This window comes from Tamandua tetradactyla, chromosome 11 (genome assembly GCF_023851605.1).
Source record: "Tamandua tetradactyla isolate mTamTet1 chromosome 11, mTamTet1.pri, whole genome shotgun sequence".
Lineage (NCBI taxonomy): Eukaryota > Metazoa > Chordata > Mammalia > Pilosa > Myrmecophagidae > Tamandua > Tamandua tetradactyla.
The window spans coordinates 7557007-7578667 of record NC_135337.1 but is presented as its reverse complement, the minus strand read 5'-3'; the positions used below and the strand labels follow the sequence as shown (position 1 = coordinate 7578667).

The following is a 21661-nucleotide window of genomic DNA, read 5'->3' as shown; positions in this document are numbered from 1 at the left end:
CAAACAAACAAACAAAAAATATTCCATCGTATGTATATGCCACATTTTGTCAATTCACTCATTCTGTTGATGGGTACTTGGATTGTTCTCATCTTTTGGCAATTGTGAATAATGCTGCTATGAACATTGGTGTGCAAATATCTGTTTGTGTTACTGCTTTCAGCTCTTCTGGGTATATACTGAGTAGTACAACAGCTGAGTCATAGGGCAACTTGATATTTAGTTTTCTGAGGAACCACAAGACTGTTTTCTGTGGTGGCTGCACCATTATACATTTCCATCAGCAGTGCTTAAGTGTCCCAATTTCTCCGTATGCTCTCCAACATGTAGCTTCCTGTTTGTTTAACAGCAGCCATTCCTATAGTTGCTATAGTTGTGAGGTGGAATCTCATTGTGGTCTTGATCTGCATTTCTCTTATAGCTAATGAAAATGAACCTCATGTGCCTTTTAGTCATTTGTATTGCTCTTCATAAAAATGCTTATTATATCTATAGTCCATTTTATAATTGAATTGTTTATTCTTTTGTTGTTGAGTTGTATAATTTCTCTATGCATAAAGGATATCAAACCTTTATCTGATATGTGATTTCCAAATGTTTTCTCCCATTTTGAGCTGGCTGACTCTTTACCTTTTTGACAAAGTCTTTTGAGGAGTTCCCACTTATCTATTTCTCCTTTTGTTGCTTGTGCTTTGGGTGTAAAGTATAGGAAGCTCCCTCCTGTTACTAGGTCTTTTCTTCTAGGAGTTTTATGGTACTGCTTCTAATATTTCAGTGTTTGATCCACTTTGAGTTAATTTTTGTATAGAGTTAAGGTAAGGGTTCTCTTTTATTCTTTCAGCTATTGATATCCAGTTCTCCCATGCCTAATTATTGAAAAGACTATTTTGTCCCAGTTCAGAGGAGATGGGGGCCTTGTCTAAAATCAGTTGACCGTAGATTTGGTGGTCTATTTCTGCCCTCTTGATTCAATTTTATTGGTCAAACTTCTATCAGGAATTGGAATTTAAGAATAAATGAAACTATAATTTGATAATCTCTAGCAGGTACCAAATTTCATTAAACGCAAGCTACTTATTCAAAAGTGATCATGGAACAACTGAAAATGCCAAGTAAGAAGAATGAGAAGCATTTTACTGGCTCAATAGATGGTTTTATTCTCTTAGCATGTCAAATTCAAACTTTTCATTTTTATGTAAGGTAAACTAGCTTTAGTAGACAGAAATACACAAAGATTTTATCACATAAGCTACTTCCATTTAGGTGGTCAACAGTTTCTAGCTGTTGCAACTGGGATAGATGCATTTACAGAACTGGCTGTGACTGAGCCTTCTTTGCAAGCAGGTTTATATCTGCAATGTACTTGGCAGTTGTCTCCTTTTCCTGCTGTCTAAAGATGCTCTGCACCACGTGCTTCTCCACCCAGCTTGTCATGTGTTCTTGCTCTTTTCGATGCATCATATTCTGCACAGAGATCTGGTAGTCCAGTGATTCTTTATCTCCTTGTCTACTCTATGCAGCCATTCCTGGTAAGTAACCTCCAAGGCCATAGCAGTGTTATTCCTCTGGACATCAAACAGGGGATGGTGTTTCTACACCAGTGCCTGCTGCAATTTCTCCATGTTAACCGCATCTTGGATGCTTTTGATGGAAGCCTGCTTCACCTCTTCTAGTAGGGCAATTTTTTGTTCATTGAGTTTATCAGCAAATTACCCAATAGAGGCACCATGTTTTTTAACTACATAGATGAGCAACCCTAAGAAGGTCTCTGGGGTAATCACACATATTTCTTTGGGTAGAAAATATAGGATAGTCCTAGTTCTGAGCATGTAGGGGCCTGTGACACTAGTTTTAGGTTAAAGGGTCTGGAAGAACTCCTCAGGGATAAGCCCAAGGTGAACTTTTCCTCCATATTCAAGAAGAGGCAGTAGAGGGGCAAAACCTGGCTGTCCTGTGTAAAAGATTCCTGTTGCCAGGTCCAGATACCCTGGACCTGGAAGGGCTGTGTTCTTCAGTGAGGCTGCTGTGGTGGTGGCAGAAGGTGCCACTTGGGACAGCGTGGTCAGCAAAGGTCCAGGCAGCTGTCCCAGTATCCCTGTCAACAGTTCCATTTTCACATGTTTATTTTGGGGTGCTTTATTATATAGCTTGGTTGGGTAGACACATTGTAAATAAACAAAACAATGCAAGTAATACAGAGCATGATCTCAGGAGGCCTCAAAATGTATGAAACTCCCTAAACATTTAAGATCCTTACAACAGAGGATCCTGTACCTCCAAACTCCAGCACTACCACTTGCCTGGATGATAAGTATATATATACTTGTAAACATATACTTAACTCCCCAAGCCTTAGATTCCCCACCTGTAAAATGTGGATAAAAATAGGATAACTTCACAAGGTTGCAGAGAAAATTAAGAGTTCTACAAATAGAGTACTTAGCATAGCTCTGGGAACATGGTAAGCTTTCAATGACAATTAGTTAGCTACTGGTATTATTAATAATATCATTGATAAGTTATTTCCATTTCTAGGTAGAGGGGCCTGACAAACTGAACCACTGACAACCAATTCTTTCAAATCATGTAACATTCTCTGTCTCCAATAAGGAACTTGATCATATGTGGTTGGCACTTTAGCAGAGAGAGGGTGAGCTGATCTGTTTATATTTAGAATAATGGAACTTTTAGAGTCTGAAGGGACCTGGAATAATTGAATCCAACTCACTCATGTTATGATTGAGATAACCAAAACCTGAAGATGAGATTTGCCAGAGGGCATATATCTGGACAGTAGCCAAGTCTAGAAACTTACTCTTCTCACATCTAAGATAATATTTCTCCCTCCTATGTATTTGGTCCTGCTGTCAAATAGCAATTAAATTTCACTACCTTCACTCCTTTCTAATCATATCACCTCTTCCTTAAGGGATGATTATGGCTGCTGATCATTATATAGTTATTTCTTTTTGCTTTCTGCTATATTGAAGCAGAGAAAGGGAAATACCTGAAATCTCTGAATCATAATTTAACTGCCTTGATCTCTGATAATGATTGTATAGCCTTTATCTCGTGCCCTTGTGATTGTAAAAACCTTGTGGCTGATCCCCACTTGTACCCATCTTATTTTTTTTTTTTTGACTTTGGAGTCTTATGATCACTAAAGACAGTCCCTATGCTTATTAATGAAGGGTCCTGGCTCAGTGCATAACTAATGCACCCCCATTCCAAAGTTGTCTTGATAACCAAAACTGGATCTAGTCAAAATGGGCCCACTTGATATGCATAGTAGCTTAGACTTTAATCTATAAGTGGCCTATTCCTCATTATAATAGCAAAAATCACACCCATTATCATCTTAAGGCCAACATTTTCTTGCATATATTCTGTGATTAAGCATGTAATCAATCTGCACAGACTCAATAGATAACCTCCAATTATATCATCTAGAGCTATTGTACTCATTATCCTAAAACTTGCCCATCTTTTTTTTCCCCCCATCATTTGATAATATAAAACAATCATAATTACTGCAGTTCAGAGAGACAGACTTTGCCTGATGGGCCATCTGAACTTCTGTTTTGTGTCTAGCAATAAACTTTTCCATTGAAACCCTGGTGTCTCAGGAATTGGTCTTTGAGCCCATCCAGGACAGAACTCATCACCTTTGTCTGGTACCAATTTGGTGACCCCCAGCTAGGATGCTGCCTACCTCGGGTAAGTTCAGCAATTGAATTTTCTGCAGCTGCTAGGCTGTATTTAGTCTAGAGGCTCAGCAATTGGATTTTTCTCTGTTCTGCCAGCAACTTAAAAACTTCAAAGAGAGAAATTGTTTGCCATTGCAAATCTGGACATCTGACTGAGTGAATGGACCATCAAGGTAAAAGTGGAGCAGGAAGTTAGGAGAGCCGGTCCTGTTTCTAGAATGATCCCTCTTGCTCTGACCTCTACACTTTCTGTTTTCTGGGTGCTATTCTGTAGGGGGTTTGAGTTCTGCCCTGAGTTTGACTGTTGAGCACACTCCTGGAAAATAAGCAATACAACAATTACTTCATGTTCAATGACATTAAGGATGCCTGCTTAACTGTTAACTAGTGTGTTACCTAGGAATAGTGTTTAAAGCTTGTTTAATTGTTAATTGTGTGTTACTTGGATATAATGATGCCTTTTTAATTGCTAACTGGTGTGTTTGGTCTAGTTATTAATTGGTTCATTACTTAAATATATAGTGAGTGTTAATTGTCTTTAAATTTGTTAGTTGTTGTCTTACTGCATTCATACTGGTCAAGTATTCCTAACTGGTTACTGATTATAGAAATTATTTAAAATAGGAACATTTGGGCTGTATTGAGAAACTGGGAAGATTTTAGTTTATAAGCCTATGAGAAAAAGGTTTACTTCTGTGACAAAATCTGGCGTCAATATGATTTAAAATCACAGGAGAAATGGCCTGAAAATGGCTCTGTAGTTGTTCAGCCAACAGGCAGAATGAGATAAGGTAATGTATAGTCAATCCTTTATTTGTTCCTCTAAAAAGTATTTCTGTGTTTCTGTTTCTTGTGACTAACTTTCTATTTGTGTCTGTCTACTTGTTCAATGTATATTCTCATACCTCTGGATAGTAATAGCAAATTAACAAAAAGTTCTTAAAAGAGCTCTGTTTGAATGGCTTAATAATGAATAAGCACAAGCACATGTATTTATTATATTTATTTATTTATTAGTATTCCTGGAGTCCCAGAAGAAAAACCCTCTGCACAACAGGGGTCAAAGCCTTAGTTTTTGTAATTACTATAAACAAACCCAGACATTAGAAAGGAACCACCTCTGGAATTGCCCCAATGCAGCAGGAGGCTGCTTCTGGAAAAGGCAAAAGGCAAAGATTTTTTCCAATTGTCCAGGACACAGCTTTAAGTGAAACATATCTAATAATCAGAAATAATTAAAAGAAGGATCTATGAACACATAAATCCCACCTCCCTCACCTAAAATTTTTAAATACAAGTTCAATAGACCAGGCCTTGTTCTTTCTGTCTCACCTATCCCTGCCCCAGGACTTAACCACCTAAAGCAGCTTTGGGGAAAGATGTAGTTTAGAAGTTTGTTTTTTTTTTAAGCTGGGGCTGGAGATTAGATATGGTAGGCTTAAGAAAAATGTTTCAGGATAAGCCATGTTTATTAAAATTATTTTTCTCCAATAATACCTTTGCAATGGTAACTGCAGTAAAACAAATCATTATTAAAGTATAAATAGCCTTGGGATAGGAGTGATTCAATGAGATCTAATTGTCAAATTTTACTAAATAAAATGAAAGGTCCTTGACAACTATGAAAAAGTTTTCCTGTGTATAGGCTTCGGACAAATTAAACAATTGCAGTATATTTCCCAGACCTTAATAGTCAATGTGCTTTTAAGGGTGTTCTAATTTCAGGGCTATTATGAAAACAGAGTTTTTTTAACCTCCAGTATAAGGAATAAAAAAGTAATATAGCTGCAAAAATTGTAAAGGCAAAGTCTAGTCTGATTTCTGTTTTTATGATAAATTTTTGAGTTGAATAAATGCAATTTTATTCTGCTTAGGTATGTTCTCCCTAAATTCATACAAGCTTACAGATAAAATAAGCTAGTATTATAAGTAAAGTCTCAAAATTCCTTTAAAAAAATAGCCTAACTAGGTAGGTCGCATAAACTGAGCAATGTACCTGGTAATGATGACACATATAAAATATAATAAAAATAAAGATATGCTGATGCTTCAAATATACCCTATTTTAGAAATCAGTTAAGTTCAATAAGAAATATGTGAGAATTTCTAACCTTGATTACCTGGTTTTTTAATTACTTTGCCATTTGTTACCCAGTATGTGGATGAATTTGAATTTGTAGTGGCTTTGTTAATGTTAGTCAGCATATTTTTGTTAGTAAGTACTGCCATGAATGGGAAGACATAATTCTTAGCTCTGAAGAGTTTATATTCTAGTTAGCATATATGTGTATCAGTACTGAGTGTTAGACAGCAGTAATAAAGGAATAAAAATGCTGGAAGAATTTTTAAAAGCAGATAGATTAAGAAGACCTCACAGAAAAGAAGACACTTGTGAGACTTTTAAATAAGAAAGTAGCATTAGAATAAATAGAGTACTGAACTAGTTTTTTAAGTCATAATTTAATTTGTGAACTAACATATTCCTGGTATTATTTAGTACTTGGGAATAATGTTAAGAAAAAAATTGAGGTTTTTTTTCCTAGGTATAAATTCCTTAATTATTGAAAAGCTGATTGTGTTTCAAACTTGGGCTCTTCTGACCTTTGGAGGTAGTGCTGGATTGGACTGAGAGATTTTAGGCATATTGTAAAGTAATCATTTGTGTGTTGTGAATATAAAGTATAAAAATGCCTGGCTTTTTTCCAAACCCAAGCATAAATTTCTTCATTCTTCCATTATTTTGTAGTATCTCTGTCTCTTCTCCTCTTCACGAATACTGTCATTGGAAGGACATATGCATGTTCAAGGAGCTTTGTAAATTTGATATCAGATTTATCTCTAATTGTATGCAGACTGGAAAAAGACTATAGGTGGATGGATAGTATTTGTTTATCTTCAGTGATTTTTAAAAAATTGAGATATAATCATCTAAGTGTACAATCAGTGCTTCACACGATCATCATAAAGCTGTGCATTTATCATTACAATCAAATTTGGAACATTTTCATTACTCAAAAAACAATAAAAATAAAAGTAAAAAGGAACATCCAAAGCATCCCATAGTCACCATAACCCCCTGTTGTTTACTTTTTTGTCCTTTTTTCCTACTCATCTACATACAATGAATAAAGGAAGTGTTAGTCACAAGGTTTACACACTCATATATTCACACCTTAAAAGCTATATTTAATTTAATCATCTTCAAGAATCAAGGCTATTGGATTATAGTTCAACAGTATAAGGTATTTCCCTCTAGCTACTCCAGTACCCCCAAACTGAAAAGGGACATTTATTTACTGCGTTAAAATAACCTCTAGAAAGACCTGACAACTGTGAAATCTCTCATTCACTGAAACTTTATTTTGTTTCATTTATCTTCCCCCTTTTATTCAAGAAAACTTTCTCACCCTCATGATGTCAAGGCCAGGCTCATCCCTGGAGTCATGCCTCACATTGCCAGGGAGATTGACACGTCCGGATGTCACGTCGCATGTAATGGAGAGGGTAAGATTTTATTTGAAGAGCTTGGCTTAGAGAGAGAGGCCACATCTGAGCAACAAAAGAGGTTCTCTGGGGGTGACTTTTATGCATAATTGTAAGTAGGCTTAGTTTCTCCTTTGCAGGAATACGTTTCATAAGGGCAGTTCCCAATATCAAGGGCCTGTCCCATCAAATTGGCAGTCCCAATGCTTGTGAGAATATCAGCTCTTCCCCCGGTGGAAAAGTTTAATATTTCCACCTTTTCCCCCAGTCCCTCAAGGAGACTTTGCAAATGCTTTTTTTTTTTTTTCTTTTTTTTTTTGCGTGGGCAGGCACTTGGAATTGAACCTGGGTCTCTGGCATGGCAGGTGAGAACTCCGGCCGCTAAGCTACCATGGCCTGCCCTGCAAATGCTTTTAAATCTTCTGCCCAGATTACTCTGAGATGTATCAGGACATCACACCAACCTGTACAAGCCAACAAGATCTCACTTCCTATTCATGGTTTCATATAATCATGGTGTTCAAATAAGCTGGCTATACAAGTTAAAATAGATAGTGTGCTACTGAAAAATATAAATGTTGCACCAAATAAGCATCCCTTCCTTTGGTCCACACAGAATTTGAAGTTTTAAAATACAGTCAGTATCATCCTTTACCCTTTAATCTGATTTACTTTAGTCCTACACAGATCAGCTACATTCATATCTCTAATTGAAGTTTGATCACTTGTTCAGTGTTTTTAATTGCTGTATGGAGTATACATAAGAAAATTAAGTTTAGTTTTCACACAAGATGGTGCAGGAAAGGGCTGCAGAACAGCTCAAACCAGTCTTGCAGGCAGGGAAGGAGAGAGCCTTTGACATAGCTAGAATTGGCACCAAATTAAACAAAAGTTTAAATAAGTAATGGCCAGGTCATCAAAATGTAAAGCATCATCAAAAGCAGGAACCTTCCTTGGGAAATTTGAATTAGTGAGACTATCCAGATAGACTGTAATGTCTGGAGTACCCAATCAGTGGAGAAACAGGGGAGGGGCCTGTGTGCTAGGCTTAGGATATAAAAATCTGTGGTGTTGTTTGGTGCACCAGCCACCATTTTTCAGCTATGTGCCCATTCTTGCGAGATCATGAATCAATTCTTTTCTTCTGCACAATTGGGTAAGTGTTTATTCTCTTTCATGTATGGCGTTCTCTCTAACGATTTGGGGGCTCATCTGGAATCTGAGGCTTCAGAGGGTGACCCTCAAGGAGAACAGAGGGAAGGCATGCCCCACTGATTGAATGGTCTCAGACTCTGCCACTGGGGGCCCTAACCAGATGCTTGGATGTACCAACTGTGAAGGAGAAAAGGGGAAGGGAAAACCTGCTTCACAGTGACCAGGCAACTCTATGCTCAGACCAAGGTAAGAAAAAGACTATGAAGTATTGCCTTGGTGGTTGGGATGAATTGTGATGAGCCTGGCATTGAGTAAGCAAGTGTGGAGTCCCAATCCACTGTTCCTTTTTCCCACAAGGGAAAGGGCCAGAGTTGGATGAAGTGAGACGGTGCTGAGACAAAGGGACCCAGCCAAGACTCAGAATAGATAGAGGCAGTCAGCTGGCTGAGGGAAGAGGGAGGGGGCACCTACTGAGTCCCCTGGGAACATTCCCCTGGATAGTCCATAGGGACAATGTTGGAACATTGGACTGACAGTGATGGGACCAAGGGAAAGGACAATGTACATTTGGACAAAAAGAAAATTATTGTGCTGCCTGATGTGTTCTGGCCAAAATATGGGGCAAATGAGGATTGGCTTTGTGCCAACCTCATGCTTTATATTCATGAAAAGAAGCCTTTCTCCAAACTGAAGTCTGATTCTGCCATGTGCTGGTTGAAGGGGAGGGGACACCTCTTTACCCTTCTGTATCCTTTATCCTTCTGTAAAGATCAAAACCCCAGAACCAGAGGCTAAATCTTTAGAAGCTAAAGCCTGGGATCCTTTATTGAGACTTCCCCCACCCTGCACTTCTCCTCCGGGGCAGGCCCAATGGAACTAACCCGTGTCCCTCCCAGGGAGCTAGAGGGACAATCAGTGCCAACTACTCCACCGAAACTACTCACCCACAATGGAGGAAGGAGTTGGAACAGTGTAAAAAAATGTTGTATGGAATTTTCCATTTCCAGAGGCTTCTGAGGAAAAAAGGTGAAAGAACATAGACCTGTTGAGACCCTTTCTATTCTATTACATCCTCCCTATGGGGGAAGAAAGGGGAATGGTGAGGGGGCAGCTATGAGAAATGGAGAGGCGGCACCTGCCTGGACAAGGGGGTAATGACAGCAGAGCAGAAATTCCCCAATGTAGATCCCAATTGAAATAATAATGATCAGGAAGACGGGGCACGAATGAGAGATCTTTAAGGCCTGCAGGGGGAAAAATTGGCTGTATCCAAATTTCAGAACTTAAATAAAGTCTAGCTTTGTCTCTTTAGTTCAATAGGACTATTTCAAAGTGATATGTGGCCACTTGATGCAGAGTCTGGGTTTCTCTATAATAAACCCCTTTGCCAAATGCAGGAGTTGCAGACTAGCTTCTGGTAAGATTGAAGCAAATGGGTGAACAAAACTGTTTTGATGTGGGAGCATTTTCCTGATGAAAGTGCCAGTGCAGGAACTGGACTACTAGGAGGGCTGTGGTGTCTCCTGACAGGACCTGCCAGCTATTTCTGAGCAATAATGTTGGCGTTATTTGAGGTGGCAGAAGAGATGCCTGCTTTCCAATCTATTTGGGCAGATAACTGAGCCAAGGAGAGGATGGATGATTAAAAGAGACACAAGCGGTTCTTGGTTAAACTGAGTGCCTTATTTAGGAAACAAACAAACAAACAAAAAATCTTAAACTCTTGGACATTGAGCCACATATTTTATGCATCTTTTCCAGCAACATCTTGTTAGGTATTATGGTTTTTTAATTTTGTTTTTTTTTTTGAGGAATGAACTTAAACAAAACTCCCATGTGCTTACCTGCGAAAGTTGAGGAACCAGGTGAAGAAATATTCAGGGATGGACCCTGATAGTCCTGTAACCCAAGGATGTAAAGGGGTTTGGGGTTGACATTCAGAAAAAGATCCGGAAAATAAATGCATGGAGGGATAAACCACTAGGAGAGTTATTGAGAGAGTCTCAAAATGTATTTTAGTTCTGATGCTTTGCTGCATTCCACTTTACTGGTGATGGTGGCCCTTGAGACCCAATCAGCCTCCTTTCTTTGCTTCCACGTTTTATTTTGGAAGCAGGTCACCTGCTCCTCCTTTGGTATAGGTATGGGCTTTCGTTTATTGTTTGTCTGCTCTGAGGTGTTGTATGAGACGGAGGTGGGGAGCAGGTGAGAGGGGGGTGTTCAGAACTGCTCAGTGTCAGGGCTGTGAAAGGACACGCCGGAGCTCTTGGCTTCACATGTGCTCTGCAGAAGCAGTGTGAGGGGATCAGATCGTCACTGGGTGTCTCCTAGCTGCCAGTTACTGGGGGTCTTCTTTACTCAAGAGTGAAACAGAAAAGAGGTGCTGAGAACAGGTCCTGCTTGCAGTGACCATGGGGCACATGCCGGATCTTGCAGCTCTGTAGCCATTAGCTGCAGGCTGACCACTACTCCTGAGGTCAGGAATGCAGGCAAACCACAGCCACCTGGCAGACTGGGGTGGGGTGGGGGGTGGGGTGGAGCAGAGGCACCAAGGCTGAGAGCGTGGGCTTGGCACCCCTGGCTTCCTCCTCTAAGTCCTCAAATCCCTTTGCCATGCATGTCCCACCCCAGAATCCCAGGACTGTGCAGCTGCTGGCCCCTCTGGGGTGGAGGCCAGTGCTATGCATGGGCCAGTAGGAAAGGGCCAGGGACAGGCTTGGTCAAGGGGCCAGCATAAAAGCTGGCTGGGTGTTCTCCAGGCTGCTTGCCAAGTGCAGAAACCAAGTCACTTAGCAGGATGGCTTCCCCTGCCGTGCCATTGGTTATTGTGAGAAAGGAAGAGCAAAGCAGAAACAACAAGCTAAAGTCATGTTGAGCACAGTCAGCCACATGGTCAAGATGAGATTAGAGATAAAGAAGGGCAGAGACAGGCAGAGGGGAGATAGAGAAACAATCGGAGCTAAAGGGCATAGAGGAGTGAGGAAGACACAGGATTCAGCAGGGTGTTATCACTTGGGAAACCTGGTCATTTCCAAAGGGAATGCCCAAATTTAAGGAAAGATGATCAGGTGATACCCCTAATGAATTTTGAGAATAAGGAAGGTCAGAGCCTCCTCGTTTTAAGAGCTCGCTGGGTAAATCTAAAGGTGGGCCCATATCAGGGAGAAATTACATTTTTGGTGGACACTGCAGCAGCTCAATCTTCTGTGACTCACATCCTAAAGGGGATCAAATTCTCTGGTAGCTCCCTCACAGTTTTGGGGGTAAAAGGGGAAAGATTTAAAGTCCCCATTTCAAGCCTACTAATATCTGTTGGGAAGATAACCAAATTATAAGCCTCCTGCTGTGTAGTCCAGAAGCTGGGAGTAACTTGTTGGTAAGGGACCTGTTAATGCCCATGGGACTGGCCGATGGGCATGACCCAAGACCACTACAGAGAAAGACAGTGAGTGCTGTGGCATCTGTATAAAAAGAGCCACTGCCAATCGGGACTGGGAGGGATGGGGAAGGTGACACATTGGAGGAAAACATGGCTTCAGGGCAAATTATGGAGGCTGGGGTCTGAAGTCAGGAGGCCCTGGGCAGAGAGAGTGGAGCCACCCAAGCACTTGGAGAAGGTGAGTTTGCCCTGAAGGCAGAGGATGGGCCTTCCACCTCGCATGGAGGAGTGTTGCTGTCTCAGGCACTGGAGAGGGTTGAGCGCATTCCTTGGGGATTGAGGGAGCCTGGCTGCCACCAAGTGGAAGGGTTGGGTATGTGCCCCAGAGATGGCAGCAGGCCTGGGTGTGGCCCAAAGCTTGGAGAGGGTGGAGCCGAGAGGGGTGTGGTCTCCCCACTGTTCCCAGGGTTGCATTTGGAGAGAGGCAGGCTGCTGCATAGGCCCTTGGAAAGGGTGGAACTGCTGCTTTCTAAAGTCCCAAAGATAAACGACTCTTAGACTTTGAAATCTAATGGGGTTTGCCCTGCAGGTTTTCGAAACTGCTTGGGTCTGGTGACCCCTGTGTTCCTTCCACTTTCTCCTTATGGAAATGGAAACATGTATCCTATACCTGTCCCTCCTTTGTACGTTGGCAGCAAAAACTTATTCTGAGTTTTACAGGTCCAGAGTCAGAGGAGAGTTTTGCCTTAAGACAAACCATGCCAGGAGCTGACTTGTAAGGGACCCCTTCCTTAAGAATTATATACTGGCTTTGTCCTCTACTCTGTCATCCTCTGGCACCTTGGCTTGCTGGCCCAGACCCGGCCTCTTGAATGTGCTGCCCATCAACACCAACCCAGCAGCTGGGTCCTCATCAAATTATGGAAAGAGTCCAAACTCCAGCCGGCCTGGGAAGGGCGTTGGCAACTGAAATGGCCATCCGGGTGGCAGAGAAGGGCTGGACTCACTACACCCGAGTGGAAGCACCAATACCTGAGCCAGATGATAAATACCCAACAATGCAGTCTGATTCCCAGGAAATAACTCCAACTTTGGACCCTTTAAAAATTATGTTCAAGAGACAATCGTGGGGGAGGTAGAAGGGCTGTTTGGATTTGGGGTTCAGAGTCTTTATTTTAATCTAACATAGCTAATAGTGACCCTGGCCACAGGAGAGTCTTACCCAAGGAAGACAGATGAGGGATCTGAGGCCCAATTTAAAAATGAGAATAATTAAACTAGTCATAGTGTTCCAACTTGGGGATGCAGCAAGTCCTGTCAGATTGCTGGTGACTGTAACTGAAGCTTTAAAGTCTCAGACTGTACAGTTTGATGAAAGGCAAACTTAGTGAACCCACCAGGAAGGAGGTGGGACAAAAGAGTTCAGGCAAAGGCTTTATTTCAAGGAAAAACAGAGCTGCCTGGGCAGCATTACAAGAGAAAGGGAAAAATGACTGCCCCAAGGTGGCAAGGGATAGGATTTTTTTTTAAGTCTTTTTTATTGTATAGTACGACATATATACAAAGCAAAGAAATAAAAAAAAAGTAGTTTTCAAAGCACTCTTCAAAAAGTAGCTATGGGAATGATCCCACAGTTTGTCATGGGCTACCATAGAATCTTCTCATATTTTTCCTTCTAGCTGCTTCAGAATACAGGAGGCTAGAGGGCTTAAATATATTTTTTATCATCACAATCAACTTTTTTCCTTCTTTTTTTGTGAAAAATAACATATATACAAAAAAGCTATAAATTTCAAAACACAGTACCACAATTAGTTGTAGAACGTATTTCAGAGTTTGACATGGGTTATAGTTTCACAATTTTAGTTTTTTACTTCTAGCTGCTCTAAAATACTGGAGACTAAAAGAGATATCAATTTAATGATTCAGCATTCATATTCAATTGTTAAATCCTATCTCTCTGTATAATTCCACCATCACCTTTGACCTTTCCATTCCTCTCTTTAGGGGTGTTTGGGCTATGGCAATGCTAAATTTTTCATATGGGAAGGGCCTGTCACTAATATGCGGTAGGGAGATGAAACTATCTGGTGTTCTAGAGAGGCTGGGCTAGGTTTCAGGATTTGTCTTGTCCAAGGACCCATCTAGGTGTTCTAGGTTTCTGGGAAGTTACTCTAGTGCATGGACCCCTTGTGGAATCTTACATATTGCCCTAAGTGTTCTTTAGGACTGGCTGGAATGGTCCTGGTTGGGGGTTGACAGGTTCTGATAGGTAGAAAGGTCTACCTGAAGCTTGTGTAAGAGCAACCTCCAGAGTAGCCTCTTGACTCTTTTTGTACTCTCTGTGTCACTGATATTTTATTAATTACACTTCTTTCCCCACTTTTGGTTAGGATGGAATTGTTGATCCCATGGTGCCAGGTCTGGATTCCTCCCTGTGAGTCATTTCCCATGTTGCCAAAGAGACTTTCACCCCTGGATGTTATGTCCCACCTAGCGGGGAAGGCAATGATTTCACTTACAGAGTTGGGGTTAGAGAGACTGAGGCCACATCTGAGGAACAACAGAGATCCTCCAGAAGTAACTCTGAGGCATGCCTATAGGTAGTCTAAGCTTCTCTGCTACCTGTATAAGCATCACAAGAGTAAGCCTCATATCGAGGGCATGGCCTATTGATTTGGGTGTCCCTAATGTTTGACACAGTATCAGGTTTTACTTTTAATAGTTCAATATTCTTTCTTCCATCCCTCAGGGGACTTTGCCAATACTTTTTGATTATCTGCTCAATGTACTCTAGGATGTTTCCGGCATTACAATAATCTATACAGGATTGAAGGACCTCTTTCTTATTCTCTGCTCTCTGTTTCAGTTGTCCAATTGAGCTATACAGATAGGTTGAATTACATTATATACTACAAAAAATTTCAGTTCCAGTTGAAATAAACCTTTCTTCCAATGGTCTCAAAGAGCATGTGTGTTTTAAAATATAGACACTGTCTTCCTTACCCCTATGTTCTGAATTACTTTAACCACAATCTGTTCAGCTTCAGTCTTATCTCTAAATATCAGATTATATATATAAAACAGCCTCTCAAAATCCAGAAATAATAATCACCACTCTGGACTTAATGTGTTTGCTCTAAAAGCTTACAATCTAGACCCCTGTTTTCTTATAAGCATTTTCTAAAGGTGACCATACCATTGTTGTTCTTTTGTTTCTGGTTTATTTTGTCTCACCAAATGTCCCACATGTTCATTCACATCACTGCATGCCTCACGACTTCTTTCTTTTTTTTGTAGCAGCACAACCTTCGTTCATAAGCATACACCATCATTCATCATTCTACTTCTCCATCAGTGCATCCTTCAGCCACCTGCATCCACTGGGCATCATATAGAGTACCCCAAATCCACAGCCCATCAACATTCTCAATTTTAGGTAATTTCATTGTTCCCAAGAAAAAGAAAACCAATAAACACGTCCTCACCAAATAGGAACTCGAAACCTCCTCTTAACTCTTGTCCCTCCCCTCCATTATTTACCTCTGCTGTTGCCATGGTAGTGCTGATGGTTTCCTTTTGAACAGAGCTCATAGCATGCAATAGCAGTTATCCCCCCTGTACCCTGGACTTAAACACTCTTTGCTTTAATATTTCTCTTCTTCTATTTCCTTTGGGGTTAGTTTGCTGTTCTTTCTCAAGTTCCTCTGGGTGTGCTGTTGAGTCTTCTCGATTTTTGCTCTTTTTTGTTTTTTTAGTGCCATCTTTTTTTTTTTTTTTGCATGGGCAGGCACCGGGAATCTAACTTGGGTTTCTGGCATGGCAGGTGAGAACTCTGCCACTGAGCCACCATTACACTACCCTCTTTCTTGTTTTTTAATATAGGCATTTAGGGCAGTAAGTTTCCCTCTCAGCACAGCCTTTGCTGCATCCCATGAGTTCTGATATGTTGTATTCTCATTTTCATTCATGTCCAGATAGTTACTGATTTATCTAGCAATTTTTCCTTTGGCCCACTGGTTGTTTAAGAGTGTGTTATTTAATCTCCATGTATTTGTGAATGTTATTATTCTTTGGTGGTTATTGAGATCCAGCTTCATCCCATTGTGATCAGAGAAAGTGTTTTTTAATAATTTCAATGTTTTTAAATTTATAAAGAACTGTTTTGTGCCCCAGCATATGGTCTATCCTGGAGAATGTTCCATGAGCACTAGAGAAGAATCTATATCCTTGTGCTTTGGGGTGCAATGGCCTATATATGTCTGTTAGGTCTAATTCATTTATCAAGCTGTTTAACTTCTCTATTTCTTTGTTGATCTTCTGTCTGGTTGTTCTATCTATAGAGGAGAGTGGTGTATTGAAGTCTCCTACTGTTATTGTTGAAACATCTATTACTCCCTTCAGTTTTGCCAGTGTCTGTCTCATGTACTTTGGAGCTCCTTGATTGGGAGCATAAACATTTATGATTGCTATATCTTCTTGGTGAATTGACCCTTTAATTAGTGTATGGTGTCCTTCTTTGTCTCTTTTGATGTCTTTACTTTTTAAGTCTATTTTGTCCAATATTAGTATAACTGCTCTTGCTTTCTTTTTATTATAACTTGTGTGGAAAATCTTTTTCCATCTTTTCACTTTCAATCTATTTGTATCCTTGTGTCTAAAAATGAGTCTCTTATAAGCAGCATATAGCTGGATTATGTTTCTTAATTCATTCTGCCAATCTGTATCTTTTAATTGGGAAGTTTAGTCTGTTAACATTCAAAGTTATTACTGAAAAATTATTATTATTCAAGAAATCCACCATCTTACCTTTTTTATTTTGTCAGATCTATATATACTTTTCCCTCTTTCTTTGTATTCTTTAAATTACCTTTAGTGGTTCTCTTCAATTCTGTGCCTTCCTCCAGAACTCCCTCTCCTGTCCTTTTATTTTATTTTATTTTATTTCCAGCTGGCAGAACTTCTTTTAGTAGTTCTTGTAGAGCCAGTCTCTTGTTGACAAATACTTTCAGGACTTCTTTGCCTGTGAAAACTTTAATCTCTCCTTCAGTTATGAAGGACAATCTGGCTGGGTACAGCATTCTTGGCTGAAAGTCTTTCTCTTTCAGGATTTTGAATATATCATACCACTGCTTTTTCACCTCCAGGGTGCTGGTTGAGAAGTCTGAACTCAGTCTTATTTGTTTCTCCTTGTATGTAGTAGATTGCTTTTCTCTTGTTGCTTTCAGGACTTTCTGCTTCTCTTCAACATTTGACAGGCTGATTAGTTTGTGTGTCTTGGGGAAGGCCTATTTGGATTTATTCTGTTTGGAGTTCATTGGGCTACTTTGACTTGTATATTTATGTCCTTTATGAGGTTGGGAAATTTTCCCCTATTATATCCTCAACTGCTCTTCCTAGCCCTTTACTCCTCTCCTCTCCTCCTGGGACATCAATGATTCATATATTTGTGTGCTTTTTTGTTTTGTTTTGCATGGGCAGGCACTGGGAATTGAACTCAGGTCTCTGGCATGGCAGGTGAGGACTCTACCTGCTGAGTCACTGTGGCCCACTGTGTGTGCTCTGTTTTGTTTATCATTATCCTGAGATCCAATTCAATTTTTTTCCATCTTTTTTGCTGTTTGCTGTTTTGAGTTTTCATAGTCAGTTATTCTGTCCTCTGTAACATTTATTCATTCTTATGTCTATTCAAATCTGGTGTTATGTGCCTCTAGTATGTTCTTTATTTGGTCAACAGAGTCTTTAATCTGTATGATAGCCACTGTTTTTCTATTTATTCCTTCAAATTCCTCTTTATGCTCTTCTGCTGTCTTCTTGATCTCCTTTATGTCATTTGCTATCCCACTTATTTTATTAAGTAGAGTTGTATGCACATTTTTGATTAGTTGTTCCAGTGTCTGTGTCTCCTCTGGTGTTTTAATTTGGTCATTAGGCTGGATTATATCTGTCTGCATTGTGATATGCTTAGTGATCTTCTGCTGTCTTCATGGCATGTAAATATCTTGATTGATTTACTTTGGGAATTGATTTCTTTCAGTAGTCTAAGGCCTTGTGTTGTGGGATGGTTTATGGCAGGGTGTGGGGTACAGGGTGGGGCACTCAGTGCAGTGATTTGTTTCAGGGCAGGTATGGGTGCAGATTGGGGATGTTACGCTGATGCTTGTGAATGTGGGTACCCAGCAGCCAGGGAGGATGTAGCTGTGTGGGTGCATCGGTCTGCAGGGTGTAACCCTGCTGTGCACTGGTCTAAAGCATGGGGCCTTTTGTGTGCATGTGTAGAGTTGTGGCAGCTGGTTGGCATTATGCCTTTGTGGACTGGGGGCAGATGTGACCTGGCTGTACAGGTCGGCACTTTCTCAGAGCTGGGAAGTGAGGCTGAGGGCTGTGCACATGAGCAGTTCTAGGCCTGCTATAAAGTGCAGTTTCCAGAGCTGAATGACATGATTGGGGGCCTGTGTGCATGTGTGGGTCTAGGAGTGCTGTAAACTGATACACAGAGCTCAGGGCTGGGGGTGGGGGGGTGAGGCTGTGTGACATTATGGGCAGGGGGCCAAGAGTAGCCTGGGTATGGAGGTTACTGCCCACAGCCTTCATGCGCTGGCAACAGCCTGCAGGGAACAGGCAGGGGAAGGTAGTGCTTGGGAGGGGCGCAGGAGAGGTGGGTTGGGCTGCACTTTGGTGGGGGAGGGGTGCAGGTACATGTGGTAGGGGCTGGTGGGGTGGGGGTAACTGGAGCGCACCCGGGTTCAGGTGTGTGGTGTATGGGGTGAGTCACTGGTCACAGGGCTGTGCAGGTGAGGGTAGCTCACCCAAGGAACATGGCCTGGCTTACTTCCTAGTCCCACACTGTTGTCTGTGCACTCCCACAGCCTCTGTACCAGGCTTCAGCTTTCTGCCTCTCAGTTCCATGGCCTCTTTCCTCAACCCAATGCTCTGTGGTTTGGGCAAGTCGTCTCACTTCTCTGGGCCTCATCTTTTATTCAGTGCATGCTGTCGTCATGCCAGGTGCTCAGACCTGCTGTCACTGCCCCTGGGCCTGGCGTCACCTCTGCCACTTCCTCTCTCGCACTTGTTCCTGAGTTGCTCTTCCACGGGTTGTCCCCTAGGAAATTCCCAGGTCTGGCTGTTGAGTGCCAAGTCTAGCCGCCCAGGACCTCCACCCCTGGTCCCTGTGCCACATCCCACTCTTACACGCAGGACCCTGCCACTGCCGCGGGGTGGGGGGGGGGACCCAACGGACCCTCCTGCATCCGCCGCTGCTGCTGTCCAAGATGCGGCTCCTGGGGATAGGGTGTTTAAGGCTTAGGGTTAAGGAGTTGGGGGGAAGGTTTAGGCAGGTCCCTATTGGCTTGTTTTCAGGAATGGGGGCTAAGTTTGGGGTTGGCAGCTTTCCATCGGTAAAGCTTAAAATTTAAACGCTGCGTTAGGCACACAGGGTTATACATGCTGGAGGTGTATAGTCCGGAGAGTGGAGGCTGAGTAATGGGAGGTTATCACAAGACAGCAGCTGGTGGAGGGTGAAGGAGATGCCAGGCTTGGGCTATTTGGGGTAAGAGAAGCTTTCTGAAATATTTACCAGGAGTAGGTGACATCCTGGGAGGAAGGAGTCCTGTCCTCCAGGCTTAACGTGCTTGGAAAGTAATAGACTGTGGAGACTTAATGAATCAATGGCAATTGAGTGGGGAAAACAAGTGTGTCCAGAACCAGTAGGGGGCGTTGCAGTCGAGCTTCTCCTTGCCCTTCCTGGGATGATGGATCATGGACTACCATGATGGACACCAATTTCAAGGGTGGGCCATGAACTTAAAATTAATTTCACAGACCTAAAGGCAGCGTAACCTGGTGCTGATAACCAGGAAGAAAGCAGACAAACATTCAGCAGGGGGCGGCAGCAGAGGTGCAGTAATAGTTGATAGAATATATGGGATGGGGCCGACCTCACGGGGGAAGACCCTCTAGGAAGGTTCAAGATTCAAGTCCTGTCCCTAACACCAAGAATGCCTTTTTCTATTGGCCTTTCGATAGCACCTAAGGATACTCAGCTAGAGGTTAGTTCCCCAATGCAGAATGATCCCAAAGTTGTCAGGGTGGACAGAACAGAAAATATGGAGTAAACCATAGAGATGGAGACAGGGTACAGAGATACAAATGCTTGGGTGGAATGGATCAAGGAGAAAGTCCAGAGTCTAGACAAAAGCAACTGTTATGCTTGTGCAACAGGCCGACCCACTGCTCTTGCTGTGCCCTTCCAATCGGTATGAAAAAACATGAAAAGTAGTTCAAGTGCATGGTACCCTTTTTCAGAATACTGCTCCTGGTGAGAATTGTTGGACATTGTCCTCTCTTTTCCCTCCAGGCTGGGGCAGAAAAGTTAAATCCACACCAGCTTCTCACTCCAGCCCAAGAAACCACTCTGCCTGTCTCTCTAGATGGGAAGAAGGGCACCGTGTACCCAAGCCTGGGATGTGGCTGAGGATGGTACTGGCAATTTCTCCAGTTTGACCACACCTCGAGCAGACCTTTGCTGGTGTTGTGGAAAGGGCATCCTCCAACCAGTATTACCCAAGAACTGGAAGGGGACCTGTGCTCTGGTCCAACTGGCCATTCTATTCACACTGACATTTGAAAAGGAGGAGAAAGTTCTAACCCAAGGAAAAAGTTTACAAGGTTCCTTTGATGGGGTGCCACAAGGAATCCCAGATGAGTGGATTAATCAGCAAAGATTTATCACTTACAGAAGGATGCAGTTAAGGGAAGAGCAGAACAGTGGGATGCTGTTAGCTGAATGGTGTGAAAGTATAGGATGGCTCTAGACATGATGCTAGCTGAAAAGGGAGGCATTTGTGTTATGGTCGGGGGTAGTGGTTGTACATTTATCCCCAATAATACAGCCCCAGATGGAACTAGCACCAAAACTACACAAGGTCTAACAGCCTTATCTGAAGAATTGGGCATTGATACCCCCTTCATGGGATGGTTAGAAAGCTGGTCTGGGAAATGGAAAGGGGTGGCACTGTCCATGCTAACTTCTTTAATTAGCATAGCTGGGGTACTCACAGCACTTGGGTGCTGCATTATCCCATGTGCCAGAGGGTTAGTTCAGAGACTCACTAGGCTGCCTTAACCAAGCAAATTCCTATTCAGTACAGGCAAAACAGTTTGTAGCTCCTTAAAGGGGAAGATCCCTATGATGAAAAGTGTGAAAAAGCTCTTGTTAATTTTGAAGAAAGACTAAAATGTGAAAACTAAAAGAGTTCAAAAAGAAAGAGGGGGGATTTGCAAGAAAATTAAATTTACCTTTCACACAAGGTCATGCAGAAAACGGCTGCAAGACAACTCAAACCAGTCTTGCAGACAGGGAAGGAGAGAGCCTTTGATGTAAGCCTAGAGTTGGCACCAAATAGGTAGAAACAAGGTTTAAATAAGTAACGGCCAGGGTGATTGAAATGTAAAGTGTAATCAAAAGTGGAAGCCTTCTGCAGAATCTTTGAATTAGACTATCCAGATGGGTTGTAACCTCCGGCGTATCCAATCAGCAGAGAAATGGGGGAGGGCCTGCGTGCTAGGCTTAGGATATAAAAGTCTGTAGCATTCTATTGTTTGATGTGCCTGCCACCATTTGTTGGCTAGGCACCAATTCTTGCAAGATTGTGAATAAATTCTTTTCTTCTACACAGTGGGGTGAGCATTTATTCTCTTTCACATATGGCTTTCTTTCTAACAGGTAACGCTGACTTTCATAGCTACAGAACTCTAGCTCTGTGTCTCAGGTGTCACACAAATACCCAAATTTCCTTAGAATGATTAGATTACACACAGAAAGCGCGGTATCTCAGAATTTAGAAGTAACAGTTACAACTCCGGAATAGACATGACTGCTACAGGAACTTACAATCTAGGAACTTTTACTACAGGCCTTCACCTGATAACCCATGCT

General features: G+C 41.9%; 1 pseudogene; it reads right to left on the bottom strand.

Annotated features, from left to right (window-relative positions):
• Positions 1-1305: 1305 nt before the first annotated feature.
• Positions 1306-2111, bottom strand: LOC143651003 (ATP synthase peripheral stalk subunit b, mitochondrial pseudogene; annotated as a pseudogene).
• Positions 2112-21661: the final 19550 nt, after the last annotated feature.